The sequence below is a fragment of the Carassius gibelio genome, chromosome A9, assembly GCF_023724105.1.
Source record: "Carassius gibelio isolate Cgi1373 ecotype wild population from Czech Republic chromosome A9, carGib1.2-hapl.c, whole genome shotgun sequence".
Classification (NCBI taxonomy): Eukaryota; Metazoa; Chordata; class Actinopteri; order Cypriniformes; family Cyprinidae; genus Carassius; species Carassius gibelio.
In genome coordinates, this window is record NC_068379.1 from 13,399,113 (window position 1) to 13,420,695 (window position 21,583).

The 21,583-nt window shown below is 35.9% G+C and overlaps 1 long non-coding RNA gene across 1 annotated transcript in view; it reads left to right on the forward strand.

Annotated features, from left to right (window-relative positions):
• Positions 1-7,342: 7,342 nt before the first annotated feature.
• The window catches only part of LOC128019665 (uncharacterized), a 31,108-nt gene continuing 16,867 nt past the window's right edge, over positions 7,343-21,583 (forward strand). Inside the window, exons 1-2 of the long non-coding RNA XR_008185231.1 lie at positions 7,343-7,475; positions 8,165-8,268. This is a non-coding gene — a long non-coding RNA (uncharacterized LOC128019665). The remainder of the gene's footprint in view (positions 7,476-8,164; positions 8,269-21,583) is intronic.

Below are 21,583 nucleotides of genomic sequence, written 5' to 3' on the forward strand. Positions count from 1 at the left end.
AAATTGATATTTGAAAAGATTTAAAACATGTAAAGATAATTGAAATGTGAAATTAAAGCCGTCATATTGGTGGCAGGCCTATGTGGCAGCAATCACTTGTTAATAAGCAAGTCATTTAGATTAAATCGATTAATTCAAAAAAAGGTTGAAATGAGTGAGTCACTAAATCATTAATAAAAAAAAAAAAAAACAGATTCATTCAATAAGAAAACACCATCCTGAGTTGCTCAGCGGAACTATTTTCATTGGCGAAATACAGCAAAAACAGGCATCTAAATTTAAGTAGCCTACTATATTTCTACTGTATTTAACTATGTTAAGCTTGTATAAAATCAATATAACATTTGTTATCATGCTGATATCTGGAGGAAAACATCATAGTGTGACGTAGACAAACTATATTTAATGAAGGGATCACCGTTTTTACTGTTGCACTGCATACATAAATTGTGAATTATGAAAAAAGAAAAAAAAATGTTTTAATCTATCTTGTAGAAAGCTTGTTGAATATAAAGTTCTGTGAGAATCATCCTCAAACCTAATCTTAAACTTGGTAAAACGTATCTTTATGTAAAATTTTTCAAGCCTTAATATTTTTTTTTTCCTTTTGTTACTGGGATAAATCATACTCTGATATATGCTCAAATATTTGGAAGGGGTGCCCTACCTAGAAAATTCCCCAACAGCCGCCACTGGTGTAACATCCTATTAAAAACAGTTCCAGAAATTAAAGCAAACCATGAAATATTTCTGGGGATATAATGTGGGATTTTGTGTATTTAAACTCACAGTAAATAATATATCTTTCACAGGCTCGGTGCAGATGCATTGAAGTACACATTAACAAACTGCCTAAATGTCCCACTGATGAGTTGCAGAGTGAGACCCCCAGCTGGTGCTGAATCTAAGGTCATATACATCATAGTCTAACAATGGAAACTTGAACCATAGCGTAGTCAAATTTTCCCATGATTTCAACCTAAAGGTCTTTAAACACCCTTTAAGGGGTGTTAAAATGTAAACAGTGATCTTTCCTTCCCTCACTCATTTCTGATCTGCACTGATGTGTATCTGTTCAACAGAGTCTTTCAAAGGGAAGTCTTTTAAGCAGCAGCATAATTTAGAAATTATAATTACTGCTATTAATTAAGGTTTAACAGCTATATTAATAATAGCGCTTTAAAGGCTACAGTACAGATCGTTTTAAAGATATTAAATAATAATAATATTGCAGAAATATATAAATAGTGTATAATATATAAATAAAAATAATATTTAAGCTATGCAAGCAGAATTCAATTTAGCTTTAAAGCAGGTAGAAATGGGTTTAACAGCGCTGCAGAAGATGGCAGTTTATCTGCAGAATCAGTGAAGTAGCGAGTAAAACGAGTTCGAATTTGTCTTTTGCCAAAACTCGTTCTTCCCCTTTTCCCATCACATATCAGATCGGAAAGGTATTTATTTTAAACAGAAAAACAGGAAATTTTAGGACATTGGAAATAAAGTGGTTCATTAATAATACAGTGTTATATATGGTTAGGTGGAAAGTGCTTTATTGTCCCAATAAGGTGGCATCCATTTAATAATATTAATAAATATGAATTTACACTCAGCATGTTATTAAACTGTGTTTTATAATGTACCACAGTACTGAAGTATATATCTGCCACCTTATTTGCACTTAAAGTAACTAGAATATAGCCTATCACTTTTTCGTTATTCAGTTAAAGACAGCTCAGTGTTGATTCAGTTCTTTTCAATAGGCCTATAAAGTTAATTAACTATGAAATTAGTTAAATTGGGCAATATAGCATTGTTTACTAGTATGAACCCTTATTAACAAGCCTTTGTTAAAAGAATGGTTAGCACATTTATTTGTAAAGTAACAGGTAACTGGTTCGGTGTTTGTCATGTGACAACACTGTAGCATACTACTCTGAAACATTTAGTTGCTTATTGTATATACTGTTTCACACACTATTCTTAATTAAACAAATAGTAGGCAGTATACACTGTATACTGGGCAGTAGGCAGTATGTTAGTATGTCATTTCGAACACAGCCCTAGATTAGCTGGTTCAGATGTGTTTAATTAGGGTTGAAGCTAAAGACTGCAGGACAGAGCTAGGAGAACCCTGAAGTAGATAGTCACCAGCAGATGGCATTGTTGTCTGTTTATGACAAGCATGAGTGTTGACTTCTATAAATCACTGGACAGCACGGGCCATGAGTTTGGGGACAGGGTCATACTGAATGCTGTGTCACTGCCAGAATCAACAGATGGATCCCTGAAGTAATGCGGCTCATGAAAGGTCAAAGTCCTGTGATAAATCCATTACCCATGACTCCTGTAGTCATTGTCCCACCTCTTACTGACCTTCCAAAATAAACCCTAAAACCTTCCTCTCCCAGGGCTGGGAAACTCACTCGGACGTCCGATCAGCCGGAGAAATGTTCAACGCTCCATTTCAGGGCAAATGTATAAATACATTTATAAGATCATCACTTGGTGTCCTGTGGTCTTTTATGATACCAATGAATGACAAAGTGAGGGTGAGAGACACAGTGAGCAGATTCCTGCGCCCCAGGCCCATTCATCAGCATGTTTGAAGTACCGAATTGACATGGAAAACACACAAAGCACAACCACGTGTGTCCAGAAGTTGGTTTTCAGTAAGGAATCGTGAAAGCATTCTGGTGCAACTGTAGTTTTAGGTGAAGGTAATGTAATGATGTTATTGAATGCATAATTTAAATAGTACAATAGTGGGTAGTGCAGCCTAGTGGTTGAAGACCTGGGCTGCTTTGCAGGTTCAAACCCCCACAGTGGGTCATCCATAAACTAATAACCCCTTAGAGTAAAACACTTGACCCCAAATTACTTCATAAGGACTGTATCCGTATTCTGTAAACTGCTTTAAATAAAAGCATCAATGAATTGACAAATCAGTAATCTGTTCAGACTTTCTCTGTTTCCCTTGTGAAAAAAGTGTATTTTTTAATAACTGTACTTGCAGATAATATAAATAAATGAAATAAAAGTATTTTAAAAAAATGTAGAGTGTAGTTTGTTTCTTACAAAATATTTTAATAATCTTTTGTCATGCTTTAATTTTAATCGAACAGTGATAGTCCCCATTGTTTTTGTTTTTCTCCCCTTACTGTGGAAGTCAGTGAGGAGTCACTTTAATTTGACAAGTCATACTCACGTTTTTTCAAAAAATCTTCTTTTGTGTCTTTGTTATCTGTTTTCTATGAGCTAAGCACAGTAACATTTAGGTTAATGTTAATTTATGCATTTACTAATACATTTTAACATTTCACATTGTATAAAGGAACATTATTTAATGGGGTAATTCACTATATTATTTCTGTTTTCTGTGAAACATTAATTAATTAATTTTAATTATTTTTTATAAGGAACATTAATTTAGTCTATACAATCAAAGTCAGTAGGGTTCAGTGTTGTTTTGGACCCCACAGTGACTTTTAATATGGGCAGTTCTTCAAAATATATTTTCCACAGAAAGAAGTAAAAATAAAGTCATACAGGTCTGGAATCATATGAATGTGAGTACTTGATGACAGAATTAAAATTTTTGGGTGAACTACCCTATGTAATAGATTAAGACACCAGTGCGGTCTTAAAATACAGTGAACACACCACATATCATGTCATACTGCACAGGAGAGATCAACAAGATTTCTGCATTCCTGTTTTCAGGTGGTGGAAGCATCCTCTTAATCAGTTTTGGCCACACACTGGGTTCTTTCACCACCACACAGGGAAGGCTGGTTCCCTGTTCTGCAAAGTACTTCAAACACCTGGTCCAAAATCAACAACACATGCTGAAAGCACTAACAGCGGCCCGTTCCAAGCTGGGCGATGATGTCACTTGAGCCTGCCATACTGCAACACTATGACTTGTCAAATTAAAGAGAGAAAACCACAGAGATGTGTACCCCTTGGAAGCAACGAGGCCTTTTTCTCCTCTCCTTCTGGGAAATGGAGATTGTGTGTCGGGGGGCCAGTTTCCAGAATCCACCTGCTGCCAAGCTTTAATGGCGTGATAAACAAAGAGAAATCGTTAGAGAGCATTAAAAACACAGCCCATAACTCGCATGTGACTTTGGTTTATGAGAAAGAGGCAAAAGCTCTACTCTCTAAAGCTAAGAATAGGGCTGTTTATACCATTTATATATCGTTTTACAATTTATACAGCGCACTAAAGTGGAGACATTGCAACCTTGTAAACATTTTTCATTAAGTGTCCTTAAAGCAGTTAGAATTAGAATAAACTTTCACAATGGAGCAGCTACAAAATACAGTCATAAAACAGCCAGCATAGAGTATGAAATAAGGATGTGAACTTTCCATCAACCTTTCATCAAAATAAATAAAATCCTTACCACAGCAGCAGCTATTTGTTATTTATATTTATTTAATCTTTACAGTAGTTGCTATTAGCATGGTTAGCATCCTTAATTGTTCTCCAACAGAGGGCAACACAGTCTCCCATATCAGATGAAAGTACACAATATGAGCATAAACCAGCTTCATAGCCCCATTATTGAGTCCCTATACTCACATAAAATGACATTTCTTATTTTAACCATCACCCTTCTGCCAGCAATTATGATTCATCAGTGCATGAAAAGCTGCTAAGTATAGGCCAAACCATAATCCGTGTCAAGTAAACGATATTAAATAAAGCCAATAATTTCTGCATCTGTTCTCATTAAGACTAAACGGAGAGTAATTGATTTCAAATTTGAAAAATGTGGCGATGGAGCTCTCAGCTACTGCTAATGTTGCTGTTGTTATTTCAGAGGGACCCAAAGGAGTACTTAGGCAGCTGCCGAGGCCTCCGTCCCAGCCCTGGTATCATCCCCGGATCAGGCACTCCTTGAAGTGGTTTTATAAGACATGACGAGGGAGCCCAGGCCGAAAGTGATCAGCGGGCGACGCACATCTGAAACCCATTTCCCACAATTAAAGGGGAGAGACTATCAGCTCTAAACATCGCCTGTTTCCACGGTATCAGTTCAAACATTCGCCTCGCGCACACATTCCCATAAACAGTGACAGAACATTTCCAAATATATTTGTTTAGAGAAAAAACACAGTGACCGTTCCAGCTGGGCCTGGACGGGGGGCTTCTATGGATCAATAAAGGTCGTGTTTTTGATAGTGGTTTGAAAGTTTGAGAGGGGTCCCAGCATCCACACCTGGGGTGGGACGGGTCTCGATGTGCAGCGGTGTGAGTGTGTGTCCAGCTCGAGAAATGCTTCCCCCGTCGATCCCTTCACTGGTCGTTTTCTCTCTGTTTATGAGCTCATCAGACTTCAAATGCAATAAAACAAATACCAGACATGCAGCTAGTGGTATGGCAGACCTGATTGCTATCAGAAACTGCAATCAAGCCATTTTAACTTGAAAGTGCATTGTTATAATTCCAACATGCAAAGAGATAGTAAACAGCTTTGACTTGGCATGGTTTGGTTCATTTCTGCTCATGAAAAATGCTTCGGCTGAGAGCATACTAACTTCTGAAACCAATTCTGTAATGATGGTTTTGTGAGATAAAGAATCTGTTGGTTTGTTGAAGAAGCGTTGCATAACTTTTTTTTTTTTTTGAGTGTGCTTTGGTCCATACTAAGGGGTTTATGTGTGAGTGTGATAATGTGTGTCATTAGGAATGGAGTGACAGTTTAGACCCTGCATTGCATAAAGGCTCATAATTACATCAGAAACTAAGGGCAGCAACAAAGTGATTTGTAAAAAAGTCTCCTCATGCATAGTAAAGCAAAATGGCATTAATGGAGATGCATTCTAGGACCTTTAACATTTTGGTGTCTTTACACAGAATGTGAAATGCTTCTCAGAGGAACTAATAACAATTGCCAAAAGCGTATATAAAAAAAAAAAAAAAAAACTGAAACCTAAAATACATTTCAAATAAATATATAAATAAATATCATAATAGTATATAAACACATTAATATAATAATAGCAATAATAATAGCAATATTAATACATTGAAAACATTAATGAATACTATACTAGTGAATACAATTTTTATATACTAATATAACACTGGATCTGCAAAATAGGCAAGGCAAGGCAAGTTTATTTATAAAGCACATTTCGTACACAATGGTAATTCAAAGTGCTTTACATAAAATAATCATGAAGAAAAAATAATAACAAAAATAAAAACAAGCAATTTTAAAACTTTGGAAATTATAAAAAAATTGACTTATTTAAAATTATTTTTAAACAGTTAAAGATAGAAAATGATTTTACATAGAAATAAAGTGAATACATAAAATACAGTGCAATCGGTTCAGTTCGGTATTGTATTAAATACAATACATTTTACATTTTTCTCATTATCATTTAGAATTTAGGTTGAGCATACTGTAAACATTAAAGCATTTGGGACTGTAAAATTGAGCACTGCCAGAATGTTAATTGAAATGAAGTGATCAAGGATGGCTTGAGTCTGATGAACACTCTATGAGACTTTAGCTCAGTCATATGAAACAGTTTCCCTGTGGTCAGACATGCTCTCCTCGGTGGAGGGCAGATGTCTCTGTGGACACAACCACTTGATAGTGAAAGACAGAAAAAAGCTAAACTGTCATGGGATATGGGGGGGGGGGGGGGGGTGATCCATGTTCATCTTTGGGGCAAACTGTGCTCATTGCAAATATCAAAATCATACAATACAAAAATCATAAACATATACAAATTTAGCATTCAACTTAATAATTTAATAATAATTAAATTAACTTAATTGCTTAAACATAAATATGTGAACATGATTTGACACATTCCTAAATAAAAAAATATATATATCTCAGAAAAGTGAAAATTTGCTTCCAGATGCCACTGGGTTTGATATTTTGTATTTACTGAATATTGTATCCAAATGTCTGATCTTTAGACCTATACGCTTTAAGAAATTTGTTGAAAAAATGGACAGAAACAGAAGAGTGAAGACATTTGAGTTCCGTCAACTTTTTTAACTCTACAATCCTGTGATTACATTTGCACTGAAAAGACTCTATATGACATTGTTGAAGTTTTTGGAGGGCAGCAGCATGTGCCAGCGTTATCCCATAAAATGGCCAGCAGTGAGGCCTCTGTTCGCTGTAAGGCAATATGAGCATCTCAGCGAGAGCCTGCTAGACTGATCCATCTCTGTCCAGCAGCATTGTCTGCCTGCTGGCTGGAGCTGCATCTGGTGTCACCGTCTCTGGGAGAGTCTGCCTGCAGACCCATAAACATACTAATCATTAACACAAGCTGCTTTAGCCAAAAGTGCTACACTCCCACAGCTGCTGAGAGCACTAAAGGCTCACATAAATCTGTCCTGGGAGAAGCGATCAGAGGACACGCTCTCTGGTGGGCACTGGGAAAACGGACATTTGTTACCATTGGGATAGTTGCCGTTGCTTACGGGAACAAAGGTAACCTTTTGGACTACACAGGGGGATAGGTACCTCATTGGGCCATATGGTTTCATGTGTTTATGCTTACATTGAACTTTCCAATGAGTTACCAAGCCTATCTGTTCCAGACCAAAAATTTGGAATGATACATGTCGTTAGAATACACGCAGATGCTCCAGATGTTGATTATTTTTGTGCTGGACTGAACTTTGAAAAATGGGTCAAGGGTAATGCAGCATTTTGCACAAATGAGAATTACTTGACTCTAGATCATTATTTGATTGTTTTCTGTATTTTCATAACTCAGTGCCATCTTCTGCCATGCTTGCTTGGCAGCCAATATCATTACTATTATGAAGCAGCAATAATTGCAGATGCCCAGAAGGAAAATACAGCTGCACAAAATAGCACAGAGACACGTATATCATCAGCTCATCAACTGCTGCAGAAAACTGAACCAATCAGAGGTGATGAGCTCAAATAGTTTGTTTGTGCGGTTTCTGAAGGCACTAGAAGGCAAAAACGTTTCCAGTCTTTGGCACAATATCAGTAGGATGTTTTGTGGCTCTAGGGTTTCTATGAAGCTTTTGTTATTGAGTAAAATATAAACTACATATAGTTTATGCATTAGTTTATTTGTTATATAAGTCTTATATTGAGAGTGCTTAATAAGGTTTTACTTATTTTTTACCTTTTTTTTTTTTAAGGACAAACTCATCTAATTTGTGCTCTGGAACAAGACTATTTGCTGGAGAGTCAGCTAGTCATGCAGTTTCTTCTACTAGACCACCAGACTGTCACCAACGCAAAGGTAAGGATTAGAGATGCAATGCTCGTTGTGTCCTGTAGATGGGGCACATCCTAAAGCTAGTCACTAAAGCCCTCCAGTGATTCTGAAACTCACCTGCCTGCCAGATGTCATTGTGCTTGTCCTCCATGATTCATAGAGTTTGTGTTTTTTATTATCTTTCTTTCCTTACCGTTGATGGTATTTCTCTTACCCTGCTATATGTTTAAAGTAGTGTAACCTTGAAGAAGGTGAGGGAAATTACACCTGAGGACACTGACTTTTGATGCCGCTTAGCTGAGGTTATGTGGTTAAATTGCTGCAACTACACAAACTAGCTGGGGACTATTTTCAGGTGCTGTGTGATATCACTGCACCTGCTGCAGCCATGTTATGGCAACACAGTTCCTTGATTATTAAGCCAGAATTGAAGTATAGTTCCTTATCATATCGGCCTGAAAAATCACAACTTTTCATTTTCCGCTGGTTTTAGTACATGATATAACTATAGAAGAGTCAAGTTTTAAATAGGAAAAATATCAAAATTCTTTTTTATATAAATAAATATATAAAACTCATTTTTGAACACGATGCTACTGGTCTTATAGGATTCAATGATGTATGCTAAGCTATGCTAAGAATGCTATCCCTAGACCAGGAGATCAGCTGAATGGATTCAAAAAGGGTAAAATTCAATTTATTAAGTCTGGGGGAGTTGGAGAATGAGCCTATTTCCAAAAAAAAAGTAGAGTGTTCCTTTAAGCGACTAAACAGTGATTGCAGAATTTGCAGGACAGCAGAAAACCCTGCTACTGTATACAAGTACAGGTGAAAAACAGTTTTGTTCTAGTTGGTTGAAGCACTAAGCACATGGTTCAGAATAATTACCTCCTGTTTACTGATGAAAGCAGCTCACAGTACAGTGACTTGAAGAGGCAGAGTAATCCTCAGAGTGTTTTACAGTAGGCTATAATTGCTTGCTTACTGTCAATGAAACATGCCAAGCACAATACTAAGTTGATTAACTGTGGTATGAAGTCATTTAAAGTTTGCTTAACTTCACTGCATTACCATCCAGTGTACACTGCACTCACGTACAATTTGGCAGATATAGCTTGAAGAGCTTACGGAGAGCCAGAAGTATAATTCTAACTGATTCACGAAAGAAATGGAGCATCACTTAATGAATTGCTTACACAAACATTTTCCATGTTGTTATGGAGGCCGTCTTTATTGTGCCTAGCTTATTAGTATTGAGATATGTTAGTCACCACTGGCATAATTTTAGCGCTTCCGTTTTACTGTACAAAGCAAATGAACAAGTATGCTAATATACATTTTTGTTATGTCAAAAGAGGGTGAAAAAATGGAAAAGCACAGCAGAGTGTGGCCAGCCAAAGTATTTCTGCAGCTGGTAAACAGAACATGTGCATGTTTTCTTGTGTATTTTGAGATTTCACTAGATTCTCAGATATTAAACGTTCAAATGAATGAGTTCATGGCAGATTTTATTTACACAACCACAAACTGGCAGGGCTAAAAAGAGCAGCCCTGTCCCTACGAAAGGAACGGTCTTTAATATTTGTCGAGAAAGCCACAGCGAGGGTGTTCCCCCAGATCGGTGGCCAGCTGTGGTGGCTGGAGCCTATAGGCCGTTTGATCCCTGGTAAAGCTGAACTTCCTTCTGCTTTCCGAGTTCAATGCTCCGGGTCGCCTGCTGGAAACGTTACGGTTCCGTCAGCAGCCACGGAGTGGCCCAGTTGCTCGCGGGCCACCACCACCAGAACCACCCCAGATCCTCGACATGTGTCATAGCCACAATTTACCGAGAGCAGTGTTGTGTAACAGATATATGATACCACAGTACTTAAATAGTTATTTTTAACATGGTCAGTCTCCTGCCAGCAGCAATTAGGAACATCACATCTATGGGAAGCCCAAAGAACCACAGAGGCTGATAGGATTGCTGTCAGCTGAAATAGCATGTTTTCTGTGTTCACTGTGGGACAAACAAATGCTTTTCTTGCCATCTCCCTATCAGCCTCAAGCAAACACATGATTGGATTTGTTCCATGTTCCTGATTTTCCTTTAGGTTTTTTTCAGCAACAAGCAGTATCTCAGTTGGTCTTTATCATTTTTGAAAGTTTCTGTAATGTTCCTGATGACAAGCACAGGGTCCTGTTTGAACGATGAAATCTGTGCGTGATACATGGGAACAAACAAAGTATACAACTCTAAACCGAAATTAAGACAAGCTGTATCAGGGATTTCTGCAAAAGAGTTTATAAATCCAGGGATTAAGCAAAACGACAATAGAATAAATTAAAGAGATTTAGGAAACAAAAGAAAGATTATGTCATTACAAGTAAAATTAGGTTTGATGGCAAAATAATAGAACTACATCCGATTTTAAATCGCAAAAATTAATGATATTGCTGATATTAAATGAATGACACATGGTCTGATACAATCTGATACAATTTTATTTTGTCTATATCTTTTAATACATAACTGCTCATTAATATTTCAAAATGTTATCTTAAAATATCATAAAGTGACCTTTTATAACTTTTTTTTTGTTGTGTCCCTAAAAACAATTACATCTATGAATTAATAATACTGAACCATTAAAAATATTATATGTGTGCATATATATATATATATATATATATATATATATATATATATATATATATATATATATATATATATATATATATATATATATATATGTAGCAGGGTAAGGTATAGCCCAGGTATGATTGGTTGATGTCATGCCACCCTGGGAACCTATCAGTGTTACCTCTCCTTTGTCATTGGTTAAAATGGTTTAAATCCAATTAAGCTATCATTGTTGGGATTGATCCTATTAAAAAGGGAATGGTTTGATTACTCAAGATGCATCATCTTTGGTACTTGATCATCGTGGAAAGTCATGGACAAAGGATAGGGTTTGTTGCATCTCTCTGTTGTGTTGTATCAAGTAGGCCTTTTTCAGGTTAGTTTCCCAATTCCGAAAAAAGTATTTACTTTTTAAGGATTTGTTGTTGTCTTTTGGTCATCAGGATGCTAGCAGCCGTGGTCTCTTGTGACCAGCGTTTTGCTACATTGGAGTTCTCTCTCGGTATGTATGTATGATGGGAGGTTGTCATGTGTTTTGTGTGTAATGTAGGTCATCTTTGTGTTATGTTCAGCAGGTGTAACTACACATCCAGGGGTTTCCAGTACCTTAGTTGAAGACAAATGTACATCAGTATGACTGCACTGCTGCTTTGTTTCTAGTGTTTATGTAACTGTTCAACTCTTGTTGTGATATGAATGTCTTGGTTTATACCAGTTAATTATGATTTACAAGTAGGAACTTTTAAAGCAGGGGTTTTATACTTTTAGTGTGTCCACTTGGAGTAGTGTGGTGTTTAGCCAATTGTGTTGCTTTCACAATTGTGTGGTTAGGGGTATGGTGTGAGGTGATAATCTAAAAGGCCCCCGCTGGTCATCTTTCTCCCTCTGGTCATTTTGTAACTGGTAGACTTGTGTATTAGGCATGTTTTATATTGTATCTAAAAGAACCCAAGGTTTGAACAATTTCAATTGTGTATAAATTGCAAGTGTTTTATATGGTCTATGTCTCCATGGTCAGCCTGGCTTTTGGCCACAAACCTGTGTGCCCTTTCGTAGGGCTGTTATGTCCAGGTATATTCCGGGTGGCGTAGTAGTATCCACTTTTGGTGGGTCCCCTCCCCTACCTGACCACGTCTTGCCGTGTGTGTATATATGCTTAAGAACTACATGCTCCTATTTGTAAAGCTTTAAGGACAATGTTTTTACTTTTATTTTTGTCAAATAGCCTTTTTTTTTTTTTATAAAGACTTTCAACCTTACATGAAACCAACATGAATCCAAAGGCTATCTTTGTCATGAACAATTTTATCTGTCATTGGCCCACATGTTACTATAATGCCACTGTAAATAGAGATGTTAGCTTCAGGAAGCTTGGTCGTCTGCACATAGGCTGAGTGGGATGTGAATCATTCCCTACAGACCACAGGGCATCTCACAGTGATGAGTGTGTGCACTGGCCCCCTCGTCTTCCCATAGAGTCATCCTCACACACTCTCTGCCCTTAGACGTGTGTGTGAAGCGGTGCCACCACATCAGTGCAAGCCCAATGCAGCCTACATTCCCCTGACACACACATTGCTGGATGTCTAACCCAGCTAAAGACCGGAGGCAGGACTTAGACCCAAAGACAACTACAAAGTGCAGTCATAATGAGTTGTACTGTAAGGTGGGGGCTTGTTCGCTGCTAATTATGTAGTGTATGCTTGTAAAATAACCAATACTGAGAGCAAGATCATGGTCTCAAGCATTTGATGTAAGATCATGATTGTGTAAGTCAGCCAATGAAAGCTTGGCAGTAAACTGAGATGCCATCTTGCACTGTATTAGAAAGAGGCACCACAGTATGGTAGAAAAGACCTCCACCTTGTCGCCAAATTCCACGGGTGATAGTAAACGACAGATCATGAATCACTGGATGTTTAGAGGTGTTATGATGTGAGAGAGCGCACATCCTCAGTACAGCTCAGCTTTGAAAGGCATTCAGCAATCTGATGATACTTTTGTTTTTGCAAAGCTTGATTCTGATCGGTCAGATGAGTCATTCTGCAGTTAAATAGTTTGATTAATGTCAACTATAGATTTTATTCAAATCTGTTGCCTCTTTTCACAAACTTCAAATTTTGGGGTCCATGAAATTCATCAATGATGCATTAAATTTAAATTAAAAGTGAGAGTGAAGACATTTATAAGGTTACAAAAAAAAAAAAAAAATGCTGTTTCTATTCATCAAAAAATCCTAAATAAATGTATCACAGTTTCCACAAAAATAATAAGCAGCACAACTTTGGTAATATTTTCAATATTGAAATGTTTCTTGAGCACCAAATCAGCATTTCAGAATGATTTCTAAAGGATGATGGGACAATGAAGAACAGAGTATGATGTGGCTGAAAATTCAGCTTTGCCATCATAGGAATAAATTACATTTTTAGATATATAGTTATTTTAATTTGCAATATTTTAAAATATGATTGTTTTTTTTCTGTATTTAGGTTCAAATAAATTCAGTCTTGGTGGGCATAAGAGTAATCGTACTGACCCCAAACCTTTTGAATGCTAGTATAATTTTAACTTAAAATATTTTCTATTTTCTATTTAATTATTTATTTGGCTAGATACTGTATAATAAATAAAATAAAACTATAAAAACTGACAAAATACAGTCAGTTGAACTTTATTGCAAAATAACCCACTCGAGAGTGATGCAAGACCCCCGATCTTCCTGGGTTTGATAATGACCAGCTGACTGAACTTTTTCCCTTCATTTTAAGACTATGCAATCTTACAACAGTCAGTGCCATTGGGCCTCTTATCAGTATAATCGGTAGTCTGAGTACTTGTCCAGAATAAACAGCAAAACGGAGCAACCTTAAAGTTTGTCTCAGAAAAGCTAAATGAAAGGTAAAACTGAATATATATTTTACTCAAATATACGTTTAAAAAACACTGTAATTCTGTGAATTATGTATTCAGTACTCTACAAATCTAAATGAATCATCGTCCCCTATTAAACATAAAACCCATGAGATTACCACAACTAAGACTGTGTTAGCCTGTGAATTTAACATACAGCATATCTTGATCCTGAAAGAAGTTCCAAGTGGAGGCAAACGATATTGCCATTTTGGGGAAAATGTGTGTGAAAAAGAGTGTCAGTTGAATGAACTGCTGAAGAATGATGAACCTCTCTTGAACTCGAGAAGTACAATAGAATTGTTTTTAAAATAGTTCTGGCAGATTTGTAGCTAATAATTAAAGTTATATATTACCAGCTCAGTGTTAATAGGTATTTTATGAGGCAATAACATGCAGGTGTGCTCTGTGGAGTCAGACACTCTCTTAGAAACTTCACCTCTCAACTCTGCTTCTGCGTGGAGAGCTGCCAGCGACGAGACGGGAAACCTAACTGTAAATTAAAACTTAATTAACATTAACGTGACAGTCCTTCAGAAGAAAACCTCAGATGTAAAGCTGAGGCACTGCTGTTGTTTGCTCTTTCCCCCATACGAACAGGTCTGGCCTTAAACGTCCTGCTCCGAGCACAAAGCGCTGCCTTCATTTGATCTTTCTCCACTTCAGACACGACAAAGAAGCTGGATGGTTGTAATTAGTGTGAGGAAGAGAGGACACACCTCCCTCGCTCTCTCCCTCCTCCCCAGCTGCCGTCCACGAGCTCAGATGAAAGGCTGGCTTTAGTGATTCAGATCTAAGTGATGTGGTCCAAAGCGGCAGCAACAACAGCAGGTTCACATGCCGACCCAATAAATTGGCACCAATATGCACATGGAGTGTGGCGCTGGCTGATGAGTTATAAAAGACCCCGGCTTATCATCTGGATACAATTCTATCATTACAGCTTACTGCTGTCTGTGAGTGTGGGCACAGCTACACATTCAGCTGATAGCAGTTAGAGAATTGTCCTCGTCCACCCGTGCAGATGAGGGGGCAAGATTGAAGCCACACAAGATGCAGTTTGGTGGGAAAATGAGTCTGCAGCGTGAGCTCATGACGCGACCCCTCCTGACCTCCGGTTCGCCTGTGGGTCGGCCGCAAAATGACAAAGTAATTCACACGGGCGGTTACCGTAAAATCCACTCCCTCGTTCCCATCTTCTGCTAATTGAAAAGAGCGAAGTCATTCAAGCTCTAATTATGTTCGGACAGTGATTGAAAGTTGAGCTGCAGACGGATGGCAGCTGGAATAACTAGAGAGGATTATGTTTACAAACATATATGGCAAACCTATAGGATAGAGAAAAGATTGATATGTTGCTGTAAAAAAAGGCTAAAATGTAGGCCTGTTTTTAAGCACCTGTGGGTTCTTAAAGGAATATCCCAGGTTCAGTTCATGTGGCATAACATCGATTACCTTCTGAAGAGCAAAAATCGAGGTTATAGTTAGGCACTTAAACAGTAAGTAAAACAGGCCAACTTTTGAGGGTTAAAAGCATTTTAATTCAAACAAAGGTGGAGAAAATAGCATTGGTTTCATTTCTATTTTGCTTGAGGAGATTTCAGTTAACTATTATAGATGTAGTCATAGTCACATCACTCTTTGCCATCCTGTGGTTCAGAGTTTCACCTGAGCTCAAGTTTTTTGTAGGCATGACTTCATCTCAGAATCATAAACTACACCAACATGAGTAAGTTAGCCACTCATCTTCCCCGCTACAATGGATAGAAAACCATTTATTCACTTATACCCAGACATTTAGACAAGCAAATTGGCTCTCTCTAAGCTCGACCTCTGTTTTATCTAATAACGGTTCTGTTAATCGTCTTGCTTTATAATCAAAGGCTCAGGCTCAGGCTATTGCAAACAACTGACCCCCTTCTGTCATGTGCTTGACATCGTACCACTGGAAGTCTCAGACTAGTAATTTTCAGTCTTTTCAGTTTATTTCTCTCAAAGCACTCTTTTATTCCAGGTCAGACATTTTCGAGGAAGTTAGATGAAGGCCTATTAAAGTTAAGCGAGACAAAGATCGTTCAGATTGTGTGGTCTGAATGTTTCTTGCTGTCTACTGACCTGCGCTTGCTCATATAAGATTTATGTCTTTGTAATTGCGGTGAGATGTTCAAAGAGACCAAGACCTTTCTTTAGGGTAGAGGTATTTCATGTGGACAGTCTCTTAATGTGCCACGTATCAGTGTTTTTATAAAAAGTGATGTACAGTATTTAAAAAGTTATTTATTTAGATTGCACAAGATGTTGCCCATGCAGGGACTGATTGTTTAGATGATCTTTACCAGCTGATACACCACCCTAACACTAACAAAATCTAATCCTCACACTGTATTTGAATACAATTATAATTAAAGGGATAGTTGACCCCATCGTCTATAGACACTTTTCAGAGATTTTTCTAAATATCTTCTATATTCCACAGGAGAAAGAAAGTCAAACAGATTTTGATTGGATCAATTTGAGCATTGGTAAAAGGGTTTTAATTTCTAGATATTCCTTCAATTATCCCTTTAAAAATTGGCGGTTAAGGTCATAATTATTATAAGAAAAAAGCTTTTGAAAAAAGTTTCTTATTCTCATAAGGCTGCATTTATTTGAATAATTAAACAAACAAATAAATAAAACAAACATTAAAAATGTGAAATATTATTTCTATTATTCATTATTACTATTATTCAGTGATTTCTATATGAATAATGTTTTTTTTGAAGGTTTGAAGGTTTATTTGCACATATAACATTCGAAATACAACTTTACAAATCCATTGAAGAAAAAAAAAGAACGTGATCACGTGATTCACGTGATCCTTCAGAAATTTCTAATATGCTTCTCACTAAGCATTTCTTATTATTAGCAATGTTGAAAACAGCTATGCACTGTAATATTTTGGTGGAAACCATGGTGCATTTTTTCCAGTATTCTTTCATAAATAGAAAGTTCAAAAGAACAACATATTCTCAAATAGTAACCTTTTGTAGCATGAATGGTTTTATGTTTTTCTATTACTTTGAATCAACTGAATGCATCCTTTATTAATTTATTTTTTAAAAATGATTTGTAGTTTAGTATTTGAGTTTACAGGCTTTGCAGACTCACAATTGCATTTTAATTTCCATAAGCAAATAACTGTTGTGCTTGTTGGATAATCAGTTTAAGAACCATTTTTTTTATAACTAGATTGAAATCATTATTCATTTCAGTTGTTATTTGGGCCTTTGCAGATAAAGCATACAGTATGGCTTTGGGGACATCCTTAACGTACAAGAATTCACATGAACCGAACCCCAGAACATCCTTTTCAAGCTGAAGGGTGTGGTTCGCCTATGAGTTCAGAAAACAGCTTTCACACCAACCAAATGAACCAAACTCTGACGTCAAACGAACTTGGGTCTGCACCACAAACTGTAGTGTGAAAGCTCTCATAATGTTTACCAGACATTAATAAGTCTTTCGTCTATTGCCACTTACTAACTGTGATGACCAGGTTTGTTTTTGGCACTTCAGGCTAAAACACTTAGTATTAATGGATAGAACTGGCCAGTCACTGATTTAAGGTTCGGAATACATAGTACATAAGTATATTACATTTAAAAAGAGGAACTTTTACAGCTTGATTTTTGTACAGATGTCATTTGCAAGTTTAAAAAGATCACACACTGTCTTATCGTGTACCATTTAAAAAATAAAAACCTGATGTCACATTTAGTTCTATAGTTCGAAACCGATCTTCATCAGTATGACCTTTTCCCAGGCACTGAGAGATCACCTGACAAGTCATTAGTTGTGCCATTTTAACTTTTAAATGAGCATTTACCTCAACTGTATCTTCAGATGCACATCATAACACGTGCTGCTTGCTAATTGGATTGGAGCGGAGCGAGTCTAAACCTGGCTGAATGTGAGTATGAGACCACATAGGGACCACAGCACTCTCACAGAGGCCCGTACATTCATCATCATGGACTCTCATAATGTGGAGGGATGGGTGACCTCAAGAGCAGATGTGACGGTGGCCCAGCTGTGGTCACCCATATTGATGAGAGCATCTGTAACCAGGCTTTTATTGCTTTATTTAGACCTGTGTGAATCGAGGATACAGTAGCTACTGAGTCTGCATACATCCTGAACCTGATCACATGATTTATGATCAATGATGGTTGGACATGGTCCTTCCAGATTGTTTTGCAAGAAACAGCCCAAACTTTTGAGATCGAATCATAATATTTGCGAATACATTACAAATGATCAACAAAATGTTACCATGTCATATAGTTCTAGTAATAAATCCATGAAAACACGTTTTCAAACTAAACATGAGGATTTTTTTTTGCAATATAAGTGATGAAATAACCAGGAAAGCTAACTGACTACTGTAGCAAGCTAACTAGCCTACATCAAAATGAAAACCTGTCAAGTAAACATAAAATTAATGGAGATAAAATTAATACACTAAGTGCAAATAGCCAGTCATTCTGGCAAAGTCTATTTACACTAACTCTGCCCACAACTGTCTAACCCACAATTACAAAAGATACTGTACCACTCCGGGTTAATCTGAGACAGTAGTGTTGAGCATAAAGACAGGGGATTTAGCTTTTGACACGAATGGCCTGAGTTTGATTCTGCCTTCTCTGATTTCAATTCCCAGTTGAAAAAGAAATACACTTAAGTTGTACTAATATCGATGCACTTTTATTTTTTATTATACTATACTATGTGCATTATAAATGTGTTATTTTGAAACAACTTTAAGTATGTTAAGTGCTCTTTAAGATATGCGTAAGATGAACTTTATACTAATAGCTATATATTTTAATATATTTAGCTGTTAAAATGGATCGACTTAAAGTATCTTTAGTGTAATTGTAATTGTAATGTGATTTAAAAGTTAGAATGTATATATTTAAGCTTCATTTTACTGTGCTTCTAGTACATTTTAATTAGCATTATGATTGTATCACCAGCACACTATTATTTTGTTATAAAGCTATTTTTCAGCAAACTAAAATTGTATATTAAAAAGTGCAAAAATCATTTAATGAACATGCCACATGTACACACACTTTCACATCTAGAAAATGTTAATGTGCAATATCCTGTGTACATTACAACAAGACAGTCCATGAGTACATTTAAAAAGTACAGGAGCATATACAAACTCTTGACCAAAAATTATTATAAATTATTATAAAATAAAATTGAGGTCAGTAAAATGCAATGCCAGAGTTACTTTTCAGTTAATTTTTTGGAACATTTCTGTTACATTGTATTACTGGAAAGTACACTATAAATATTCCATCACTTAAAAAAACTTCATAATGCATTTTTATGCACACACACGCACAAACACACACACACACACACACACACACACACACACACACACACAGACTGGCATATAGTACTTATGAGGACAGTTAGCATTTATCATGGTTTACAAGGACAAGCCTTTCCCAACATCAGGGTATCAATTCAGTTATGCAAAATGATTAATTTATTGATTAATAAGATACATCTGACTTTATATTTAGCATATAATGTACATCATCAAGAAGACTTGCTACAGAAATTTCACAGGTTTATAAGGTCAAAATACAATCATGGTTTAAGGGGACATCATGGGTTATGAGGTCTATAATACACACATTTAACCACTTGCTGGTCTACGAGGACATAAATGATCAAGTTAATACTGAATGAATATTAATAATACATTTAATGTTGAAATAGTTTTTAACATTTAAAAGTGATATTCTAATAAAATTGTAAATGTCATCTTTATGAGATCTTTTTAATTTTTCCTGCCATCATGTTGTGATTTTTCTAAATCTATGCAACAGATCCAATACAAGATCCAAATCCAAAAACACATCAGACAACATATTTATTGTCTTTATTTCAAGGAATATCTAAAATCTTATATACAGTAGTATTTTTGGCTAATTGCTTACTTGCAAATAATTTCATTTCATTTATTTTTACTTTTCTGTGTGAAACATGGAAATGAGAGAGGTGGTCCTTACAAAGCTCCAGCGGATCTTTACTGACTAAGCAACTGGAATTGGGAGTTGCTATGGAATGAGGCAAATCAATTGATGACAATTGATGCTTCTATGTGTGGCCTCTTAACCAATGATTCACTGTAGCGATGCAATGACTATCTAAAAGGAATATATAGCTATGTGAAGCCTCAGATAATAATAAAGGAAATAAAATAATACAAAAATTAATTCAGGATTAAATTATCAATGAAAACGACTTCTGTTTTGTCAAGTCATTTATTCCTTTAATTTCCTATTACATTTATTTGTTTATTGTTTATTTATTCATCATTTCTGCAGATTTGGTCCTCCATCTACACTGGGTATAGTGTCTCTATATCACAGACATTTTGTATAAAATTTTTAAAAACTTTAAATTCAAATCAATTTATTCTAATTAGCAATATTCATTGTCAGTGAAAACTGCTTCCACTTCCTGCTTTGCCTATGGCTTTTTTTACATAGTTTGGCCTGAGATACAAATAAAATATGTAAAATAAAAATATAAAAATATGTAAATTAGTTGCATTGTGATATTACTGTTTTACTTAAATTTAAACCATTTATTTTAAATGATCGTACAAATTCAGCGTATACCTTTGTTTGCAGTGATCCCGATATGGTTAACTGCATCATTTGTTTCCATGAATTTATCTGTTAATAAGAATTTGGAGAATTCGTCACTAAATGAACAAAACGTGGAATATGAACATTGAAAGTTACATGATGCTTAACAAAACATTTTTTTAATGTTCTCAAACTGCAATTAGTTAACGTTCTCCGAACTGTACTTAACCTGTACTTAACCAATTTAGTGAGCTTTGATGAAAACTAACGTACATTCTAAAACAAAACATAAAAGACTGCTAATGATATTATTCTTGCTAAACATCCATAATGTTACTAGATTATAAATTAACTTTTCCGTCACTTGAGATTACTGAAATACTAGCTTAGCTGTGTTCATAGACTTATCAACTGATGGCTGTGTTTCCAGAGAAAGAGACTCAATAATAACCGCGGTGTGATCGTTCATAAACGACTACAAAATCACAATCCAGTCAGTGACAAATGGACGAAGTCCATTATCTCCTCTTTAATTATAAAGTAATTTTTCAAGTGATTATATTAATATATTAATATATAGTAAATGGCTTATATATTTGTTCCTTACTTTGTTCCTTACCCAGATGCCAAAATTATACAATTGTTTGTGTTCTTTATGAGTATTGGAGAGCTAATACTCATAAAGAACACAAACATTTGTATAATTTTGGCATCTTGGTAAGGAACAAAGTCACTAAGTTGCTTAATTCTTACATTAAAGAATTAGGGTTGCTCAATGGGAAGAATCACACAATATTTATCAAAACAAAATTTCTTCACAATATTGTCGATGTACATAAAATGAATACCAAAAAATAAATTCAAGCGCTAACATAACTATTGTATAGGAGGGTTAGTCGATCTCCATTTCCTCTCAGCCAAACAAACAATAAAACTTGAGTAAAAAGTCTTAAAGTTTGTCATATTTATTGTACTTAAGTTCAAAAGGATTTTTTTTATCTTCAACGTACTTAAGTATTGAAAGTACAAGTATAAGTAAATGCACAATGAAAAAGAAGCAAATACATGTACTTCTCAATAAATTAGAATGTAAATTAGAATGATTCACAGCCCTAAGTCATCCCATGCCATGATTCAGCTG